We start from the raw sequence: 23,574 nt of genomic DNA on the forward strand, positions 1-23,574 counted from the left end.
GAGTTGTGATGGTGGGTGGGGCAGCATAAGAGAATGTTGATTAACACAATCAAATTTCCCAACTTAGAATTTCTGACATTTTAAATATCTCCACTTAGTTAACCACTTAGTGTTTTTCTTCTTGGCTTGACTAGTGCTATCCAGAATAGATAATTACCTGGAGCAGCATAAGAGCCAAGTATAAAATCTCAGGGATGCAAACAATACCCTTGCTACTCCTTGTTATAGCTATTGCTCTCATCTAAGGGTGGGAAAACTAACACTGACCTATAACTGACTGTACACAAATGACATCCCTTCTAAATATTTGTCTTCTTTTGTGATGAGTCTAAGTGATTTCCTTAAGCAAACTGACAATTTTGAATATTATATATAATAGCATGTTATACCACTTAATTTGAACATTGGAGGTTTAGTAATATTCTCTTGAATAATGAAGGGATTAAGCAACAACAAACCAAAGTGCTATAGGATTGTTAACAGAAAGAATTCTCAGACTTTGTGTTTTCTTGCAGATTTCCACAAGAAGTTACAAGCTATCAGTTTTCATCTCAAGGGCCTTATATATTCTTTTTGTTGAGTCATTTCAATTGTGTCTTACTCTCAGTGACCCCATTTAGGGTTTTCTTGACAGAGATACTGGAATGGTTTACCATTTCCATCTGCAGCTCCTTTCACATATGAGGAAACTGAGGCAGACAGGATTAATTGATTTGTCCAGAATCACACAGTTGGTTAGTCTGAGGTCAGATTTGAAGTCAGGAAAATGAGTCTTCAGACCCAGCACTTTCTCCCCTGCAACACCTAATTGCCCCTTTGTGCATTTTAGATATTTAATAAATTGTATTGGAGATGAAAAATAATTAGATAAAAGTAATTCCCCCCAAAAGACAATTAAAATGTTGGATTTGGGGAAATAAAATGACTAGTATGAGGTGACATTTTTTGTTCTCATTTTATAGTATTGTGTTTCTTTTAAGTGGGATTGCTAGACGTAGCCTTTTTGAGTTGTTGTAGATTTCTATAGAGATCCTGTAATATTGTATACATGTATATATATGTATAGGGAGTCTCTCTTCCATTTGAATCTTGCCACAGGACAGCCTTTATGACAGTGGTAAGCAACTCTGGAAAGTATATATCAGTTTTATACCTCATCTCATATTGTTACCAGAGGATAACTAACTGACATTATCTCTATGTTAAGAGTTGTATAAGATCTTAATGTATGTACATCAGGCAACTTCTTAGAGAAAAGTGTTTAAGATTAAGTTTTCATCTACAAAGTCAACAAACACAATGGGATCTTATACTCTTAGCACCTTTTAGTCATAACTTAAATTTATTATTAGTTCTAGCTCTGTTTGTAGTTATTATGCATCTTTGTCATATGTAAGTTTCATTTCTTATCTCTGTGAAATGGTCTCATTCTCAATGGTAATGAGACTGAGGGTCACTTAGCTGGGAACCTTAGTCATTTTCATCTTCAGTGATTTGAATGGTGGTAGAACTTTTAGTTTCTATTAGTAAGTTTCTAAGTATTTCTATTGCACTCAAATGGCCTGGATTTTTAGCTATCTATTAGTAAAACATTAGCTAGTTACTTTGGTTTTTGAGTCTGGTCTCCCTATCTTACATGGACTGGGAATGTTGCAGGCACTCCTGGGACTCATCCCATTTCTGTTTGGTGCAGAATCTTTGACTCATTCTTTCCAGTCTGAGCCAGTTCATCCCTTCTTAGGCAGCCTGGTGATGCCCTTGCCTCTGGAGCTCACCAAATTGGTACTATGATTTGTACAGACTCACAAAAAGAATTAGGCCTTTTGCAGCTCACAGCCCTGGAGCCTAAATGAGCCAATAGTATCAGCCTCCCCAGTAGCAGGGATTATAGGTGTGGGCAATACCACACCTGGCTACCTTGTTATTATAGTGCAATAGTAAATCATTAAAGTTTCCAATTTTAAAGATCTGTGAAGGAACACACTGACGGAAAGGAATGAGTGCATTTTGAATAGGTAACTGAACACAGGTGTTAGGATTGAAATTTTGTCAAAGGAACAGTATTTGTTAGAACATGTTAGTTTTCAAATGCTCAACAGCTATAGTGAAATGCACATGACTGAATGAAGTCAATGCATATTCAACTCTAATTTGCCTTGCTTTCTCTACCATGATCCATGTTCTTGAGTTTGGAAATAATGGAGCAAAAGAGGTTGACAGACTCCAGTGTTAGCAACTCACTTTGGGCTCACTCACCACAGCCATTTCACACTAAAAGGTTGGACCACCTGGAAGATAACTGACTACCACTAGTTCTCAGTACTCTGAGTCCATAGTCTTAAAAACCCAATTAGGAGACTTCTGATGAAAGATACTGCCCTCTTCATATCAAGATAACTGAAGAAATGGTAGTACATGACTGAGAAGCCCTCAGTAATTTACGTCATCACCAGATCTCCAAGGTTCTCAATGTCATTCGTGGTGTTGGAGAAATTTTGGAGAGCCAGAATGTTCTGAAAGAATGCAGCATGGTTCTAGTTTTCTGAAAGGAAGGAAGGAAAGAAGGAAGGAAGGAAGGAAGGAAGGAAGGAAGGAAGGAAGGAAGGAAGGAAGGAAGGAAGGAAGGAAGGAAGGAAAGAAAGAAGGAAGGAAAGAAAGAAGAAAGGAAGGAAGGAAAAGAAAAAAAGAAAGAAAAGATGATAGAGTAGTCAGACTATGAGCTAATGGATTTGATTTGTAGTCCTGAAACATTCTAGAATGAATTTTAAAGGGGTGATTAGTGAATATTTAAAAAGATAAGTGCTGGTTGTCACAAATCAGTGTGTTCATCAAGAATTGTTTTATGTTAAAATATAAGATAAAAGGCAAATCAAAAAGATAGAAGGAAAAAGAATTGCTTTATGTTATAGCAGGAAAAAAACCCAAACCTTTTTTTATATTCTAACAGTTTGAGCTGTTTTAAAACTCAGAAAGCTTTTAAAGCTCTTCTAAAGTGAAATGGGCTGGTTCAGGGTGATAGGCTTCCTCTCTGGAAGTTTTCAAGCAGAGACCGAATGCCTTCTTTGGGGCAATTTGAAAGTATGATTCCCATTCAGGTGTACAGGTTAGAAGGTAGAACCTCTAAGTTCCCTTCAGGTCTGTGAAATTGTAATCATTAAACCAAATTGACTAGAAAAATCTTTTTCAAGTCTTCTAAAAGATCATGAAAGCCACTTGTTAATTGTGAAAGAATATCTTATTCCTTAATAATCCACCTCTTAAAGGGGCCAAAATATGTTGTGGTAAATGTTTGGGTTTCTTTCCCCCTCTACTTAATAGTATTTTATTTTTTTCTTGATAATATATAAAGATATTTTTCAACATTTACTTATATAAGATTTTGATTTCCATTTTTTCCCCTCTGTCTCTCCCTTTTCTCCCTCATCCCTGAACTTGCAAGCCATCTGAAATAGGCTATACACATACAAACATATTAGTGTATTTTGTAGTAAACATATTCATATAATATAAAATATTTTAAAAGTATGATGGAAATAAATAGAGTAACCTTTAAAATGCAACTCTGTATAGTGCCTGGGAATCAGAAGCGCCAGGTTCCTATTCCAGATCTAACACAAGTTACTTTTGTGCTATTGGGAACGTGACTTTACCTCTATATATTACAACTTCATCATCTCTAAACTGAGATGGTTAGGACAACTAGGTGGCTTCATAGGGTATAGAGCACCAGACTTGGAGTCAGGAAGACTCATCTTCATGAGTTCAAATCCAGGATCATATACTTCCTAGCTATGTGACCCTGGGCAAGTGACACTGTATCAGTTTCTTCCTCAGTAAAATAACCTGGAGGAAATGGCAAACCACTCTAGTATCTCTGCCAAGAAAACCCAAACATGACTGAAAAATAATTGAACAACAACGGGGGGCGGGGTTAGACTAGATGATTTTTGGGATCTGCCCCAGTCCTATGATTCATCCTTAAGTGAGGTAGAATTAGGGAAGCTTCAGTTTTACCAATTATGGTCAGTGATGAACAGGAAGTAGTTCTCTTAATAGATTTTGAAAAAAAAGAGTTAGAAATGAACAATAATAAAAAATAAAAAGGGTGACAACTCTTCAATAGGTTGGAGTTAGGAAATGGAATTGGATGATGGAAGGTATAGTAATATGGGCAAAGACCATGATGAGATAATATACAGGATACTTCCCTAAAGAGTATGGGTGCTAGAGCAAAGGAAACTCCACACAACTTTATAGAATTCAAGAGTTAAAAGGAACAATCCATTCTTGATTCGATGAATCACATTTTGCCAAATTGGTTATCCAAACTCTGCTTGCAGACCTCTAGGGAATGGTAATCATCACCTCTGAAGGAAGCCCTTTCTACTTTTATTTGGCTTTAATGAGCTGCATCATGCTGGAGTGCTCTATAAGACCAGTACCCATTGTTAAATGGCAGGCAGACAATTGTCTGCAGAGTGCTTTAGGGAGGGTGGCTCTCTACCTGTGGGGGGAAAAAAAGAGTATGGTGTGTGAAAAATGTTTTGGGTGCATACATTGCCATGCTACCTCCTCATTCTTTCAGTATCCATGCAAGAATGTAATATAAGCAGAAAACATTCTCTCTCTCTCTCTCTCTCTCTCTCTCTCTCTCTCTCTCTCTCTCTCTCTCTGTATTTATATATATATGCCACACTTTTAAAAAGGAAAATTGAGGTCACCCTAACCTCAAAACATTACTGTTGTATTCAGTAAGATTTTTAGGAATGTTTTTCCCCCAAGTGGAGAAAGGAAAATAAAAAAAGAAATTACTTGATGATAAGGGAATCTCATTTCTTCAGGAATCAGAATAGAGATGAAAAGATAGCAAAGCCTGAGACTGGAAGGTAAAAATAGAATTAACTAGCCAGAAAGGCTAGAGATCAGGGTCTGGTGCAGACTGTGTTGGTAAGATTCATTTGGTGTTTTAAAATCTGTAGAATTGGATGCTTTAAGTCTGAATTAAACTAATTCTGTGTTGTGAAACTATGCACATATTATATTTCAAAAGTCCCTGACACTAAAGTGGTTAGCTATGTCCCCTGTTTGTGTGGTTCTGTCATAGGCAGGGGGAAGACTCAGAAAACAGGGGGACATTTTGTGGGAGAAAATTATGGTAGCATAAAAGAAGAAAGGCTTATTAGAGAATGGTAGGGACTTGCACCTGATTTATTTTCATAGTCTATTATAATGCCTTAAGATTATTACTGTCCACCAATGGGTTCTTAAGCCCAAATGGACTCCTTCATGCATCAGGTTAAAGGCCTATTGCCTTTGATTCCATCTTCATTGGAAATAGGTTGCTTTTCAGTTTCAGTATTGGACACTGAAAAATTTGTGATTTCACTGTTTTGAGTAAGGCCTTCATGGATTATTGTGACTTCCCTTCTCACCAAAATAATCATATTCATATCCAAATTTCTGATGAAATGCCTCTCTATAGGGAGGTAGGTTCTCAGTCAATAGAGATATAGCATATCACTAAACTCATATAGTCAGGAATGAGGATAAAGCTATTCCTTTGACAATTTTTCTTATTCATATTTCTATTTATGCATTGGGTACCATCCCCTTTTCTTTCATAGCTCTTAATAGCTTGTGTTCCATTATGGTCCTTGGAATTTTCCCTTTTCCTCCCTCAATCCCCCCTCTAGGGCTTTACATATCTTCTGATCTTGTAGTTTATTTTTCATTTCCATGGATACCTTCTTTCACTGGACTTTGTTGAACTCAATTTTTATCTTCTTTCTACTTTTCCATTTTATGAAGGTTAATTTGAATTCTAAAATCATTTCTATGCTATCAGTATCCTTTAGGTTAGTGTCATTTTACTAAACTGATTTCCTTACCCTTCAATGGATTCTACCACATTGAGGATTGATTGAATGCTTGTACTCTAGCACCCCATTTACTAAAAGAGCCAGGTTTTTCTTGATTGTGCTTTTGTTCCTCATGTGTTTAAATGGAAAATCAATTTTCTTCATCAGCCTGAGTGATTTTTCACAAACCACTGTCAAATGATACAAAGGTGTGCAATTCAAGAGACTCATATCTACAGAAAATAGGAAAATAATGATCTGCTTAATTTTAATACTGACTTTTTTTGCCCTTGAAATGTGCATGTGAATAAGTAGATATAATGAATGTCTCAAAAAAAACAAAGTGTATTTTAATGCCTAACAAGGATTGGAGCACCGGCCAGCATGTAATTTCAATAAAATAAAGCTGAGTTGGGTTTTGATGTAGGGAGTGAACTGGTTATGGTGCCTATAAGAAGAAATTGAATAGAGTCACAGGACCCCTAGAATGTCAGAGAAATTATGTCATCCTTGAGAAAAGTTTTCCACTAAAGACTACAGATCCTAAATTCCCAGAGTGCCAACTGTAAAAGGTTGAAGAGAGGACCAGCTTGCTAGGCAAGAAGACTTTCCCTGTGGTTAACCACTTGGGGATTATGAGCTAAGTTTGGGGCCTATTACAGCCAGCGAACAATGAGTACATTTCACAATCAGGTTTAATTCCCATGAAATTGATATTTTTTGTGACTGTTCCTAGCTTTCAAAGGAGTCCTTAAGAGATAGAGGAAGTGTTATTCACCAAATATTCCAAAATAACTCATTGGAACAATAGGAATAGAGTTGTTTAATCTCCTCTTTTTATTTTAGTTTATCCTATGGATTTTTCTTTTTAAATATCTAAGTAGTATTTGTTTCAGGGGTCCTGGCATGGAGATCACAGTCGATGTGACAAAAAATGAAAGAAAAGCACTTACTTTACTTGTTAGCAGGCAAACCATTGTGACCAAGTGGGTTGAGATACACCTGGCTGGAGAGATTGACATTCTGCTTACCTTGAGCCAGATGTGATGCTCAGTGTTCTGGTCTGACTGGGCCTCCTTCCCTAGAAGAGTGTTTACTTAAGCACCTAGTAATTATCAGTGGTGTTTGGTACAGATTTGGGTGGTCTTAATGGAAACTATTTACTCAGCTGGCTAATTATTGTTCCACATTAAGTGGAATTTAGACTGGTTAGACTATACTTGCATGTTCAGGTGGGGTGGGGAAGTGAACTAACACAAGGCTTTTTTATGACCCCTCAGGTAACCACCAGATTTCCTTCTTGTTAAGGATACCATGCTTCAGTTTGAAATTTTATTAGCTATTGGTTAATGAGTGGGGAAAATCATTTGAGATACAGAGAGCAAATTTAGCCTGTTGGGTTAAATATTGCCTTGTTTCTAATTCAGGTCATGATTTTGAATCCTGAGCTAGAGTCCTGAGCTGCAGTAATCATTACTTAATATTAATATGGAAATGAGTTTGCCCTGTTACAAGTCCCAGAATCAATCAGTAAGTAATTATGATAATCAGTCCTAAAGATGCTATGAAAGTATGGTACTTTCTAGGTGGTAATTAAACTTCCCAGAATCCCTGGGTGGTTGATTTGGGGGCAGGGGGTTGGGGTGGTAAAAGAACGTTTCCTCCTTCCGTCTTGCAGGTGGCAAAACACAGACAGAAAGTCACTAAGAGAGATTTTGTGGCAGAATTAGAAATGGAACCAAGAGGATCAAGTTTCCATTAAGAAGTGGGAAAGGATGACCCAAGGTGAAAATCTTTAAGGAGAGGATATCAAAAAGGAAAAGGTAGCTCAATCCACCTCTGTTTCATTCCCTATAGAAGATATGTTTCCTATGAATTTTAATGGGTCCCAAAACCTGAGGAATGATGGAGTAAAATTAAGGAGACCTGGGCTTTAAATCCTGAGTCTGAAACTTAATAGTTATCTGGCCTTTGAGAGTCACTGAGTCTTAAAATTTTCATCTGCAATATGGGCATAGCAGTATGTGCAATGTCTAGCCTATAATCTTGTATGAGGAAAACACTTTGTAAATTTTAATGTTTTATATAAACATAAGCTATTATTAACCTTTCACAGGTGGTGCTCCCCCACCCCCTAAACAGGAAACAACCAGGACTACATAGAAGTCTTTTTTCAGGACATTCCCAGAGAGAGTTATGAAACAGTAGCCCCCTAAGATAATAAGTCCGTTGCACCAAACTTGTGTTTTTGTTTTGTTTTGTTTATTTTCTCTGAAAAGAAAACTATTCAGGCACCAGAATATAGGCAACGCTTCCAAGAAGGCAATGATTTAAACATGAGATACTGGAGCTCATGGACTTATGCAATTTAATATCCTCAATGGAAGTGAAAGCAATTTTTTGATCATAGCATTGAAGTTTACTCAGTGATTTCCAGAAAGGTCATAACTTTACATTCCAGACCTTTAAATGTATATATTTTTTCTTTTGGCAAAGAAATTCCTCTTCCTGACTACCACATCTAGACACATACTTGTTACACATACTTTGGCCAACTTCTTATCTGCTACCCTATATATTTGTATCTGGGATCTCTCCACCCCTTCCCCCCAATCCTTGATGATGAATACTTACATATTTTCCTTATGCTTCACTTTATATTCAAGTCATCCATCTTGCCTATTAGTTCATTGAGTTGTCTCCCCTAGCCCCTAAGTCTTAAATCATCATCAATTAGTACTGTCTTTGCTTTTTGAAAGAATATGACAGATTTTCTCTTTTGCCTCCACTCATCATCTCTGTGACTTTCTAAAATAAAATTCAATTACCTGTATATGTTGTTCTTCCCATTAGAAAATATGCTTCTTGAGGGCAGGGCCTGATCAATTTTAATATTTATATCCCTATCAATTAGCACAGTACTGAACTATATATACTTTTTCATTCATTAAGATGGAAATCTTATCAATAATACTTTTCTAAGGATCCACTTCCTTTTTGGGTAGAGAGAAAGGCAGTTAATTAAAAGGAAAAGGAGTGATATTCAGTAGAGTAATTTAGCCATTCAGTTCATAGATGAATTTTTAAAAACATTGACGACAGGCAAAAGCATTTTACTAGGTATTAAGAATAAGAAAGGGAAAAATGACTCAGAGTCCTTGTTTACTAATTACAATATTGAAAAGTGAGGATCATAACTGTACAATTCAGTCTTGTAAGAAACAACAAAATGGCCAATTGGTTTGGACTATGGAGTGGACAGTGTGTAAGGCTTGGAATCTGGGATCTGGGAATTAATCTTAATTCAAATGCTGTTACAGGCTTGTTGTGAGGCTCAAAAGAGAGCAATTTTAAAAAAAAAGTAATACTAAACAGAACAGATGCTTAATTTTTTTTTGGACAAATTTATGTAGGACAGATAATCTTGTGCAGAGGTTCTTAACTTTTCTGTGTTTCATGTAGTTTCTATATGGTTGTTTGCATGTTGTTTTCCTCATTAAATTGTAAGCTCTTTGAGGGCAGTACCTAGCATAAAATAGATAGTTAGTACATATTTCTTGATTGATAATTGTATCCTTCTTTGGCAATCTAATAGCTGGTAGACCATTTTTAGAATAAGGTATGTCATTCTATTCACCGCACTATGTAGTTGCCCTACATAGCTTATTAGGTGTGTTCATTTCACTCTTCATCATTTTATAAAAATTCTCAAAACTGTTCATTTTATAATATTGATGTTATAATATGAGAGCAGAAGGAGACAGAGGAGTGAGAGTCAACCCAAAGAATTTAAGCATGGTAGACAGTTTGGTTTGGGACATGTTGTATTTGAACTTCCAGTAGAGTATCCTTCAACTCCACTGTCTTCTTGATAGCCAGAAATATAGGTCTGGAACTTAGAAGAGATGTCAGAGCTAGAGAAAAATGTTTTGGAGTCATCTGCAAAAAGATATTAGTGTAAGTCAAGTCAACAAATTTAAGCCAATTTAAGAAACATCTCTTAAGCACCTAGTGTACACAAGGATAGGCAGCTGGGTGGCACAATGGATAGAACACTGGGCTGCGAATCAGGAAGCCTGATCTTCTGAATCAAAAAAATTGCATGTAGATCCTCTTGAAGAAATCAGATAATATTCAAATCAAATTAAAATTTATTAGCTGTGTGACCCTGGACAAGTCACTTAATTCAGTTTGCCTCAGTTTCCTCATCTGTGAAATGAGTGGAGAAGGAAATGGCCAGTCAGTGGCTTTGCCCCCCAAAAAGAAAATCAAATGGGGTCACAAGGACTAGGACACGACTAAAAAAAATTGACTATTTAAAGTTAGTATGCTAGTCACCAAGAATGAAAAATACATAAGAAATGCAAGTATTAGTCTTTAAAGAGCTGTTAGGTAGATATGACATTTATACAGATGCTCAATTTCACAAAGATTTTTGGAAAGGAAGCCAGAATCTTTAAGAAATGCTTTGGAGAAGATAAGAAAGTTAAGCCAAAAGAAATGATTCTGGGAAAATGAGAATACCTCTAGAGGGAATTCTCTAGAAAGAGATACCTTTTCTAGAGGGTATTAGAATTGTTTGTGATTAAGTACCCCTGCTGAAGAAATCCCAAAGATGTCATTGTTGGAATAGGTTTTTTTTTAAATTTTTTATTTGCAGAACATATAAGTCAACACAAAATCACATATCTTAGACTAATCAGTTTAAGGAAGGTTTCAGTGGGAATTAAGCATTGAACGGGGCTAGTCTTAAGTTAGCATTAATATTTGGCCAGTCACACCAGAGTAAATATTGAAATGGGTATAGAGATTAGTCTTAGTGAGAAATATAAATTCCTTTTTTATGACTTCAGGGAAGAAGGAAAAAAGGGGTAGAAGGTATTGATGCTGGAGCATTTTGAGGAATGGAAGAGAGAAGAGTTGAAAAGAATCTGTGTCTAAAGGTCAGCATCTTTTTAGTGATATAAGAATGCTCAGAGTGTGGGGAGGAGAAGAAAAAGAATAGTAGTCACTATGGAGACTGAAATTAACAGGTTGCTATAAAGTTCCCCCTTCCTTTTCCTCATTTCAATCACCTTTCTCCTCCTCTTTCCTTACTCTGTGGTCATTATCATCATTTTTTTTTTTCTTATGGCACAGTAATATTCCAACATGTTAGATATCCCAATTTTTGGTACTAAAAGACTAAAAGAATGACAAGAAGTTAAATTCTAATTGTTGGTTTTAAAAGTTTGCCTTTGTAGACTTTTTAATTGTTAAATGTGATTTGCCCCATGTTTCCCACAAGTCTTAATTCTGCTCCTTCTAGAAGTTTTTGCAGCATTCAAAAATATAAAAGCAAAAAGCTCTATAGCCACCTTCTCCCTTAAATGTACTCTTGTCGATATTTTAGTCTTGAGCAGGTCAGAGCTGTCTCCTCTGACAGGCAAAGCCCATTTAATTAAACAATAGACCCTCTTGTGGTCAGCCCTGCTGCAGCTAATAATTTACCTTGGCCTGATGTTCATTAGTAGGTGCCTTTGGCAGAGGCATATCTCCAGTTGTGGTTAATTATCCAGTGGGTCAATAACAACGCTGCAAAAAGTCACCCTGTCATTTGAAGAAAGGTTTGTTTCTCCTACAAAGGAGAAAGCCAAGGCTTGATTATCCCTGGTGGGAGGTGGAAATGAATGGTTATGCAAAATCAGCTGATCACCTCTAAACCTTTAGGAAACCATTAACACTTTCAATCCCTATAACCCTTCACCTTACCTGCCCAAAGGGAGGTACTAAATGAAACAAGGAAATAGCTCAAAGCCTGGGAACTGGAGGAAACTGGAGGAGCAACATTGAATGATCTGGATTATCCAAAAACCAAGTTCTTCTTCCTTCATGGATTCATAACTTCATCATGTAGATAACCTTCCTACTGATGCAGATCAAAATCCATCATGCATTTTGATCTGCAAAATCCACCCATGTTTCCTTGTTTTATGTCTCGATATTATTTGGTGTCTTACTGGGTTATTTGTATTCACAGCGAATCCTGAGGCAATTGGGGTTAAGTGACTTGCCCAGGGTCACACAGCTAGGAAGTGTTAAGTGTCTAAGAACACATTTAAACTCATATCCTCCTGACTTCAGGGCTGGTGTTCTAGCCACTGTGCCACCTAGCTGCCCCGACAAAATTATATATTAATCAACTGTGATGGACTTGGCTCTTGTCAACCATGTGATGATTCAAAACAATTCCAATAGGTTTGGAATGGAAAATGTCATCTGCATCCAGAGCGAGAATTATGGAGACTGAATGTGGATTAAAGCACATTATTTTTAGTTATTTTTGTTTGTTTTTTTCTTTCTCATGATTTTGGATAAGACTCTTTTGGTCTGTTTTTTTTTTTTTACACAAATTGACAAATATAGAATATGTTTAAAAGGATTGCACATATTTAACCTAAATCAGACTTGCTTGCTCTTTTGGGAAGAGGTGAGGTAAGGGAGGAAGGGAGAAAAATTTGGAATGCAAAGTCTTTAAAAAATGAATATTGAAAACTACCATTACATGTGTTTGGAAAAATAAAATGCTATTGAGAGGAAAAAAAGGTATATCATACATGTTACTGCTTTTACTCTGTGTTACAGATAAGGAGCACAGTGACAAAATGAAGTACTAAATTTTATGGGACTGTGATTCCATCTGCATACTCCTCCATCTCAGTGTAAGCCTGCATAGCTCAAGAGGTGTGAAATTCAGTCACTATTATTGTGAGGAACAAATAAGAAACTATTCATAAAACATTTTGCATAGTGCTAGCACACAATAGACTTAATGAATACTTGATTATTTCTCCTTATTGTCCTCTGTGAAAAAGTTGATGGTGTTATGCTGCCCTGTGATTTCTAATAATTGTTTCCTGATAGGTGGGTCTGAACTATATAGGCTGAAAATGAGCCAAGAGGATCCAGATGAAGAAAATATCTGTCTCTTTCTAACATCTATTTATAATATTTGCATTGCTATTATATTGATTATAATATTAGCAATTATTAAATTATATTAACATTATATTATCATATAATATAATATTTACAATAGTACTTTAAGGCTTGTAAAGTACTTTTTAAATAATATCCTCACAAATTTAAGAGGTAGGTGATGTTATTGTCCCCATTTTACAAATGGGAAAACTGAGGCAGGCAACAATTATGTGTTTTTCCCAGGGTCCCACAATCAGTAAGTGCCAGAAGCTGGATTTGTATTCAAGTTTTCCTAACTCCAGATCTAGTTCCATATCCCCTGGAGCATCTCATTCTCTAACACTTCACTCTCTGTCTATAATCTCTTTCATAGTCTTTATTCTCTTGATATGTTATATATGCACATAAATTGTCCTAACAATTCAATTTATAGCTATGTGGTCTGTTTTTCTCCTTGTATATAATGAGATTACAGGATTTAGAGGAAAAGGGGATCTTTTAGTATAATTTTATAATTAATTGTAATTCAGTATAATATATAATTTTATAGATAAGGCTATTGATCCAGAAAAGGCTTGTTTAGGATTATATAGTTTGTAAGTAATATTTAGGATTTAGGATTCAAACCCAGCATTTCTGTTTTCAAGTCCATTGATCTTTCTACTTTACTGACATGTAGATATGAGGCTGTATGTGCTGAATGACATTGAAATTATATTTTTCAGATTTTCTCATCCAAAATGGTGCCAGATGTCAATCAGATCCCCTGTTGGCATGATTTTAGTTGAGAACAAAGCAGTAAAAACAGAGATGCTACCTAGTGTTTATACAAAGAAAAGGTGTCATATGATATGATCACTGAAATTTGCTGCCACAGGCCTTTGAAACAATTAGTTTAGACTGTTTCACAGAGCATTAAGCTGAACAATGTCATTCTATAACTAGGTGCTCTTCAAATGTATTTTTACACTGAGGCCAAAATTTAAGTTGGAGGGAAGAAAGATTTATTTTTTTGTTTGGGAGTACAGAGACAACATGCTGGCCTTTCCTTGACCCTTTCAGTTCTAGTGCCTTTCCTTTGAGAGAGAATGTGAAGCTTCTTGAAGGCATAGACTACATTACTGCCTTTATTCATGTCCCTGGGAGTTAGCACAGTGTTAATTTTTATTTTGACTTGATTTGGAGTTTTCAGCTCCTGTTGCTAATACTGATGGTCTCCATTTAGAATATTCCAGATAGATTTGATATTAATTTCTCTTCATCCAAATCGAAATATCAAGTTTCTGAGGAACAAAACTAATTCAGAAAACAGCATGTCTTTACTGAATGGTGCTAGGAAATATTTATTTGTTTTGAAAGGTTTTGCAAGAAGAGGCATGGAATAGAAAAGGAAGGTGAAAATATTGTTTTCTACTCCCAATTTTGTCATGTAGCTTAAACTTTCTTGACTTTCTTGACCCTGTTTCCTTAGATTCTATCTTAAGAATATACATTTTCTAAGAATTGACTTAAGAATGAAACCTGATCTGAACTCTATAATCCCCTTTTCTGATCAAAATATCTGGTTCTTTCATATCTCTTATTTTTTCATCCTACTTTAGCAACTTTTCTTATGGGGATGTGGTCTCTTAACCTCTTTTTATATTTCAGTTCATTATTTCTCTTGTCTCTCTGCTCACTCTGGACTTTACGCTTAACTACTAAGAATATCATGTGCTTGATTCTCTGTCCTCTCCTCTTTATTTCTTACTCACTTGGCTCTCCCCCATTCTTACCTCATTAATTCTCAGTTTTGGTGGACTAGATGATTGTCTTTTCACTGTCTACTTTCTACTGTATCTTTACTTAGTGTTCCAATAAAGCTGGGAAAAGTAAAAAAAAAAAAAAAAAAACCAAAAACATTTTATCCTCTGTTATTTAACTTGGGTGCTTATTGATTCTTTATTTATTTTAAATTTTTATTTAATAATTACTTTATATTGACAGAATCCATGCCAGGGTAATTTTTTTTTTACAACATTATCCTTTGCACTCATTTCTGTTCCAATTTTTTTCCCCTCCCTCCCTCCATCCCCTCCCCTAGAGGGCAAGCAGTCCTTTATATGTTGGATATGTTGCAGTATATCCTAGATACAATATATGTTTGCAGAACTGAACAGTTCTCTTGTTGAATAGGGAGAATTGGATTCAGAAGGTATAAATAACCGGGGAAGAAAAACAAAAATGCAGATAGTTCACATTCGTTTCCCAGTGTTCTTTCTTTGGGTGTAGCTGCTTTTGTCCGTCATTTATCAATTGAAACTCAGTTAGGTCTCTTTGTCAAAGAAATCCACTTCCATCAAAATATGTCCTCATACAATATCGTTGTCGAAATGTATAATAATCTCCTGGTTCTGCTCATTTCACTTAGCATCAGTTCATGTAAGTCTCGCCAGTCCTCTCTGTATTCATCCTGCTGGTCATTTCTTACAGAACAATAATATTCCATAACATTCATATACCACAATTTACCCAGCCATTCTCCAATTGATGGGCATCCATTCATTTTCCAGTTTCTAGCCACTACAAACAGGGCTGCTACAAACATTTTGGCACATACAGGTCCCTTTCCCTTCTTTAGTATTTCTTTGGGATATAAGCCCAATAGAAACACTGCTGGATCAAAGGGTATGCACAATTTGATAATTTTTTGGGCATAATTCCAGATTGCTCTCCAGAATGGTTGGATTCGTTCACAACTCCACCAACAATCCATTAGTGTCCCAGTTTTCCCGCATCCCCTCCAACATTCATCATTATTTTTTCCTGTCATCTTAGCCAATCTGACAGGTGTGTAGTGGTATCTCAGAGTTGTCTTAATTTGCATTTCTCTGATCAATAATGATTTGGAACACTCTTTCATATGAGTGGTAATAGTTTCAATTTCATCCTCTGAAAATTGTCTGTTCATATCCTTTGACCATTTATCAATTGGAGAATGGCTTGATTTCTTATAAATTTGAGTCAGTTCTCTATATATTTTAGAAATGAGGCCTTTATCAGAACCTTTAACTGTGAAGATGTTTTCCCAGTTTGTTGCTTCCCTTCTAATCTTGTTTGCATTAGTTTTGTTTGTACAAAGGCTTTTTAATTTGATGTAATCAAAATTTTCTATTTTGTGATCAGTAATGGTCTCTAGTTCATCTTTGGTCACAAATTTCTTTCTCCTCCACAATTTTGAGAGATAAACTATTCTATGTTCCTCTAATTTATTTATAATCTCGTTCTTTATGCCTAGGTCATGGACCCATTTTGATCTTATCTTGGTATATGGTGTTAAGTGTGGGTCCATGCCTAATTTCTGCCATACTAATTTCCAATTATCCCAGCAGTTTTTATCAAATAATGAATTCTTTTCCCAGAAGTTAGGGGCTTTGGGTTTGTCAAACACTAGATTGCTGTAGTTGACTATTCTGTCTTATGAACCTAACCTTTTCCACTGATCCACTAATCTATTTCTTAGCCAATACCAAATGATTTTGGTGACTGCTGCTTTATAATATAATTTTAGATCAGGTACAGCTAGGCCACCTTCATTTGATTTTTTTTTTTTTCATTAATTCCCTTGAGATTCTCGACTTTTTATTGTTCCATATGAATTTTGTTGTTATTTTTTCTAGATCATTAAAATATTTTCTTGGAAGTCTGATTGGTATAGCACTAAATAAATAGATCAATTTAGGGAGTATTGTCATCTTTATTATGTTCGCTCGGCCGATCCAAGAGCACTTAATATTTTTCCAATTATTTAAGTCTGAATTTATTTGTGTGGAGACTTTTTTATAATTTTGCTCTTATAATTCCTGACTTTCCTTTGGTAGATAGATTCCCAAATATTTTATGGTATCAACAGTTATTCTGAATGGAATTTCTTTTTGTATCTCTTGCTGTTGGGTTTTGTTGGTGATGTATAAAAATACTGAGGATTTATGGGGATTTATTTTGTAGCCAGCTACTTTGCTAAAATTATGAATTATTTCTAATAGCTTTTTAGTAGAATCTCTGGGGTTCTCTAGGTATACCATCATATCATCTGCAAAGAGTGATAGTTTGGTTTCCTCATTGCCTACTCTAATTCCTTTAATATCTTTCTCGACTCTTATTGCCGAGGCTAGTGTTTCTAATACGATATTAAATAATAATGGTGATAGTGGGCAACCTTGCTTCACTCCAGATCTTACTGGGAAAGGTTCCAGTTTTTCCCCATTGCATATGATGCTTACTGATGGTTTTAAATATATGCTCCTGACTATTTTAAGGAAAAGTCCATTTATTCCTATGTTCTCAAGTGTTTTTATTAGGAATGGATGTTGGATTTTATCAAATGCTTTTTCTGTATCTATTGAGATGATCATATGGTTTTTGTTTGTTTGGTTATTGATATAGTTAATTATGCTAATAGTTTTCCTAATATTGAACCAGCCCTGCATTCCTGGTATAAATCCTACTTGGTCATAGTGTATTATCCTGGTGACGATTTTCTATAATCTTTTTGCTAATATTTTATTTAAGATTTTAGCATCAATATTCATTAAGGAGATTGGGCTATAATTTTCTTTCTCTGTTTTCAGCCTAACTGGTTTAGGTATCAGTACCATGTCTGTGTCATAAAAGGAGTTTGGTAGGACTCCTTCAATCCCAATTTTTTCAAATAGTTTATTTAGCATTGGAGTTAATTGTTCTTTAAATGTTTGGTAGAATTCACATGTAAATCCATCTGGTCCTGGGGATTTTTTCTTAGGGAGTTGATTGATAGTTTGTTCTATTTCTTTTTCTGAGATGGGACTGTTTAGGATATTTACTTCTTCCTCTGTTAGTTTGGGCAAGCTATATTTTTGGAGGTATTTTTCTATTTCATTTAAGTTGTCGAATTTATTGGCATAAAGTTGGGCAAAGTAACTCCTAATTATTGCTCTAATTTCCTCTTCATTAGTGGTGAGTTCTCCCTTTTCATTTTTAAGACTAACAATTTGATTTTCCTCTTTCCTTTTTTTAATCAGATTTACTAAGGGTTTGTCTATTTTGTTGGTTTTTTCATAGAACCAACTCTTAGTTTTATTAATCAATTCAATAGTTTTTTTACTTTCAATTTTATTGATCTCACCTTTTATTTTTAGAATTTCAAGTTTAGTGTTTGACCGGGGGTTTTTAATTTGTTCCTTTTCTAGCATTTTTAGTTGCAAACCCAATTCATTGACCTTCTCTTTCTCTATTTTATACAAATAGGCCTCTAGAGATATGAAATTTCCCCTTATTACCGCTTTGGCTGCATCCCATACATTTTGGTATGATGTCTCATTATTATCGTTTTCTTGGGTGAAGTTATTAATTATGTCTATGATTTGCTGTTTCACCCAATCATTCTTTAGTATGAGATTATTTAGTTTCCAATTATTTTTTGGTCTACTTCCCCCTGGTTTTTTGTTGAATGTAATTTTCATTGCATCGTGGTCTGAAAAGGATGCATTTACTATTTCTGCCTTACTGCATTTGAGTTTGAGGTTTTTATGTCCTAATATATGGTCAATTTTTGTATAGGTTCCATGAACTGCTGAAAAGAAAGTGTATTCCTTTCTGTCTCCATTACATTTTCTCCAGAGATCTATCATATCTAACTTTTCTAGTATTCTATTTACCTCTTTGACTTCTTTCTTATTTATTTTGTGGTTTGATTTATCTAATTCTGAGAGTGCAAGGTTAAGATCTCCCACTATTATAGTTTTACTGTCTATTTCTTCTTGCAGCTCTCTTAATTTCTCTTTTAAGAATTTAGATGCTACACCACTTGGTGCATATATGTTTAATATAGATAGTGCTTCATTATCCATGCTACCCTTTAGCAAGATATAGTGCCCTTCCTTATCTCTTTTAATTAGATCAGTTTTTGCTTTAGCTTGATCTGAGATCAGGATGGCTACCCCTGCTTTTTTGACTTCACCTGAAGCATAGTAGATTTTGCTCCAACCTTTTACCTTTAATCTGCATGTATCTCCCCGCTTCAGGTATGTTTCCTGTAAACAACATATTGTAGGATTCTGGCTTTTAATCCATTCTGCTAACCGCTTCCTCTTTATGGGGGAGTTTACCCCATTCACATTTATGGTTAGAATGACCAATTCTGTATTACTTGCCATCTTGTTAACCCCTGTTTATGCTTTTCTCCCTTCTTTCCCCTTTCCCCCCTTCCCAGTATTAAGCTTGTGAGCACCACTTGCTTCTCACAGCTCTCCCTTTTTAGTATCCCTCCCCCCGCCTTAGAGTTCCTCCCCCTATCTTACCCCTTTCCCTCCCAGTTTCCGTATTCCCTTCCGCTTAGCTTATTCCTTCCCTTTCCACTTTTCCCTTCTCACTTTTCAATGAGATGGGAGAAGTTTCACCATAGATTGAATATGTCTTAAGATTTTTCACTTAAAGCCAATTCTGAAGGCAGTAAGATACCCACTATATTCATCCCCCTCCATTCTTTCTCTCAGATATAAGAGGTTTCCTATGCCTCTTCATGAGATGTACTACCCCCACTTTACCCTTTTTCTGGTACAATGTCCTTTCCACATCAATATCTAGAACAAGGTATACATGTATTCTTTTTACATCTATATAGTCGAAATATAGTTCCCAAGATTAATCTTTACCTTTTTAGATTTCTCTTGAGTTCTATATTTGTAGATCAAACTTTTTGTTAAGTTCTGGCTTTTTCATCAGAAATAGATGAAATTCGCTTACTTCGTTGAATGTCCATCTTCTTCCCTGGAAAAAGATGCTCATTCTCGCTGGGTAAGTTATTTTTGGTTGCATACCAAGTTCCTTAGCCTTTCGGAATATCATATTCCAGGCCCTTCGATCTTTTAATGTGGATGCTGCCAGATCCTGGGTGATCCTTATTGTGGCTCCTTGATACTTGAATTGGGTTTTTCTAGCCACTTGCAATATTTTTTCCTTCGTCTGAGGGTTCTGGCATTTGGCCACTATATTCCTTGGTGTTTTGATTTTAGGATCCCTTTCAGTGGGTGATCGATGAATCCTTTCAATGTTTATTTTTTCCTCTGTTCCTATGACTTCTGGGCAGTTCTCTTTGATAATTTCCTGGAAAATAGTGTCCAGGCTCTTTTTTTCATCATGCTTTTCTGGAAGTCCAATGACACTCAGATTGTCTCTCCTGGATCTGTTTTCCAGGTCTGTTGTCTTCCCCAGAAGGTATTTCACATTCTTTTCCATTGTTTGATTTTTTTGGATTTGCTTGACTGATTCTTCTTGTCTCCTCGAGTCATTCAATTCCAATTGTTCAATTCTGATTTTCAGTGAAGTATTTTCTTCACTCACTTTTTTAAAGTCTTTTTCTAATTGTCCCATTGAGTTCTTTTGTTCTGTGGAATTTTTTTCCATTTCGCCAATTTTGTTTTCCAGTTCTCCAATCCTATTTTTCAAGGATTTTACTTCTTTATCCACTCTCTCTTTAACTGACTTCTCCAGGCTCTTTTGCCAAGCCTCCCTCTCCTTTTGCCAAGCTTCCCTCTCCTTTTGCCAAGCCTCCCTCTCCTTTTCCCATTTTTCTTCTAGCTCCCTTGTGAGAGCCTTTTTAATTACTTCTATGAGGTTCATCTGTGCTGAGGAACAGATGATCTCCTCCTTTGGGGATTCACCTGGGGACTGTCTGTTTTTAGTCTCCTCAGGATTTAGAGTCTGCTCTCTATCTGTATAGAAGTTGTCAAGGGTTAAAGTCCTCTTCAGTTTCTTGCTCATTCTGTCTAATAATCAAAGACAAACTAGCAAAGAAAAACAGAAAATACTGGAGTCTTTCTTTGAGGGAGGGGCTGGGTGTGTTACCGAGCTTCCTCTACAGACTGCGGGGGGCAGCAGTGAGGCACTAGCAGGACTGTGCTGTGCCTGCGCTCTGAGATCCCAGAGCGTGCTGAGTCACTGTGGGGGAGGAAAGGGGGCGACAGCCAGGTCCCGAGAGACTCCAGCTGTTTGGGGTTTTATTCTTCAGCCCCGGTGTTTTTAGCTTCTCTGCTGGGCTGCTGACTTGCTGCTGGAGCAAAGTATCCAAACCTGTAGCAAAGCTCTCCCCGCAGAGACGGCTGCAATCACTCCCCACCCCCTCTCCAGTCTGCTCCCGTGCTCTCACTGCCGCTGCCCGCCGCCTGCGCCTGATCTAAAACCGTCCCAGCCCTCCAGTAAAGACAGACCTTTCTTGGCGAATCTCAAGGATGGCTTCTCTTGGTAACTATATGTGGGTTTTTTTTTCAGTCAAGCATTAATTCAGAGGCTTGTAATGAAATGGATAGTGAGAGAAAGCGCGGAGCTTACACAGCTGTGTGCCTCCTCTCCGCCATCTTAACAGGAAGTCCTGCTTATTGATTCTTAGAAAGTCTATTATTAATTTCTTAATAATACACCCACAACTTCAGTTCCAGACCTTTTGTACCCTACCCCCTAAAAATCCATGTCCCCCAAAAGTCCACCTTCATTAGATGAGGACACCACATTTTACTTTTATTGAGAACACTTAAATCTATTCAACACAAGGTTTTCTACATCCCTTATATAATTTTACATTTCTCTAACCTGGGAATTTTTTTCTGATCCCCTTGAGTTTTAGATGGCAGCCATCTTCTCTTCCAAAAAGGAGTTCCTCTTCCTTTTGACTTTGATTCTTTTTCCTTTTAAGAGTTCCCAAACCTTGCTCTGTGGTTATACTTTCTCTTACCACATCAGACATATTGAGTCAGGAAGAGGATTAGTTATAGTCCTTAATCATCACTATCTCCTATAAAAATTTTCTCTGATATGATCATTTCTCAATTCCTCCTCCTTTGTGATTTATTCCATCTGTCTTTATTACTCTACCTTCAGGAAGTCTGTGAACTTGGATGGGAAAAGATTATTTTCTTCTTTTTTTTATTATAACTTTTTATTGATAGAACCCATGCCTGGGTAATTTTTTTTTTTATAACATTATCCCTTGCATTCACTTCTGTTCCAACTTTTTCCCTCCTACCCTTCATCCCCTCCCCCAGATAGCAAGCAGTCCTATACATGTTAAATATGTCACAGTATATTCTAGATAAAATATATGTGTGCAGAACCAAACAGTTCTCTAGTTGCACAGGAAGAATTGGATTCAGAAGGTAAAAATAACCTGGGAAGAAAAATAAAAATGCAAACAGTTGGCATTCATTTCCCAGTGTTCTTTCTTTGGATGTAGCTGCTTCTGTCCATTCTTGATCAATTGAAACTGAGTTAGATCTCTTTGTCAAAGAAATCTACTTCCATCAGAATACATCCTCATACAGTATCGTTGTTGAGGTATATAATGATCTTCTGGCCCTGCTAGTTTTACTCAACATTAGTTCGTGTAAGTCTCTCCAGGCCTTTCTGAAATCATCCTGCTGGTCATTTCTTACAGAACAAAAATATTCCATAACATTCATATACCACAATTTACCCAGCCATTGATGGGCATCCATTCATTTTCCAGCTTCTAGCCACTACAAACAGGGCTGCCACAAACATTTTGGCACATACAGGTCTCTTTCCCTTCTTTAGTATCTCTTTGGAGTATAAGCCCAGTAGTAACAATGCTGGATCAAAGGGTATGCACAGTTTGATAGCTTTTTGAGTATAGTTCCAAATTGCTCTCCAGAATGGCTGGATGTGTTCACAATTCCACCAACAATGTATCAGTGTCCCTGTTTTCCCACATCCCCTCCAACATTCTGCATTACCTTTCCCCATCATTCTAGCCAATCTGACAGGTGTGTAGTGGTATCTCAGAGTTGTCTTAATTTGCATTTCTCTGATTAATAATGACTTGGAGCATCTTTTCATATGGCTATAAATAGTTTCAATTTCTTCGTCTGAGAATTGTCTGTTCATATCCTTTGACCATTTATCAATTGAAGAATGACTTGATTTCTTATAGAGTTAATTCTCTATATATTTTGGAAATGAGGCCTTTATCAGAACCTTTGACTGTAAAAATGTTTTCTCAATTTATTGGGGAAAAATTATTTTCACTGAATTAAAAACAGTAATTCTTAGAAAGGTTTTATAGGCGTTACTAGACTGTCAAAGGGATCTATGACACAAGAGATTAAGAATCCCTCTCTTATATAGGGATCTTTCTTACAATTACTTGCTACTGTTCCTTTTTTTTTTTAAAAATATAATTTATGTTTCTTTTTTGAAGAATTCAGTACCTAGATCAAAGGCTTCTCCATTCCAGCACCTGCAATCATACTTGAGGTCTTCAATATAAACATTGATGTCCCTTTAAATACCTTCATTTTCTAGCTCATCAACCTCAACTCCCAATGAAATATACTTTTATTCTATGTGGAGTCATTTTCACGTATGGTTATCTCCTCATCATAAATAACTGTTTTATCTTCATGATCCTGAACTTCCTCCTCCTGATTACAGCTTCTTATCTGTCTCTCTTTCCTTCTCCCTCAGCTCTTAAATCTATTACTCCCAGTCCTGAATTTAGATCTGCCTTCAAGCACTTGCTAATTGTGTGACCCCAACCAAGTGAACTTTTGTCTGCCTCAGTTTGCTTAACTGTAAAATGGGGATAATAATAGCACTTATGTCCCAGGGTTATTGGGACATAGGTAATAACTGTAAAACATATTAAGTGCTATATGAATGTGAGCTATTATTAAAATTATAATAGCCTTGGTCTTTCTAATTCCATCAATTCCTTCTCCTACCCAGC

General features: G+C 36.2%; 1 protein-coding gene across 4 annotated transcripts in view; it reads left to right on the forward strand.

Moving 5' to 3' along the window:
• The window catches only part of LYPD6B (LY6/PLAUR domain containing 6B), a 217,819-nt gene that overhangs the window by 48,601 nt on the left and 145,644 nt on the right, over positions 1-23,574 (forward strand). The window contains exon 1 of one of the 4 annotated variants that reach the window (XM_051985858.1): positions 7,564-7,681. The exons of the other annotated variants lie outside the window; for them this stretch is intronic. The gene's annotated coding sequence lies outside the window, so the exon portion shown is untranslated. Of the gene's footprint in view, positions 1-7,563; positions 7,682-23,574 lie in introns of those variants that run through there. 4 annotated transcript variants of the gene reach the window in all.

Source organism: Antechinus flavipes, chromosome 3 (assembly GCF_016432865.1).
Source record: "Antechinus flavipes isolate AdamAnt ecotype Samford, QLD, Australia chromosome 3, AdamAnt_v2, whole genome shotgun sequence".
Lineage (NCBI taxonomy): Eukaryota > Metazoa > Chordata > Mammalia > Dasyuromorphia > Dasyuridae > Antechinus > Antechinus flavipes.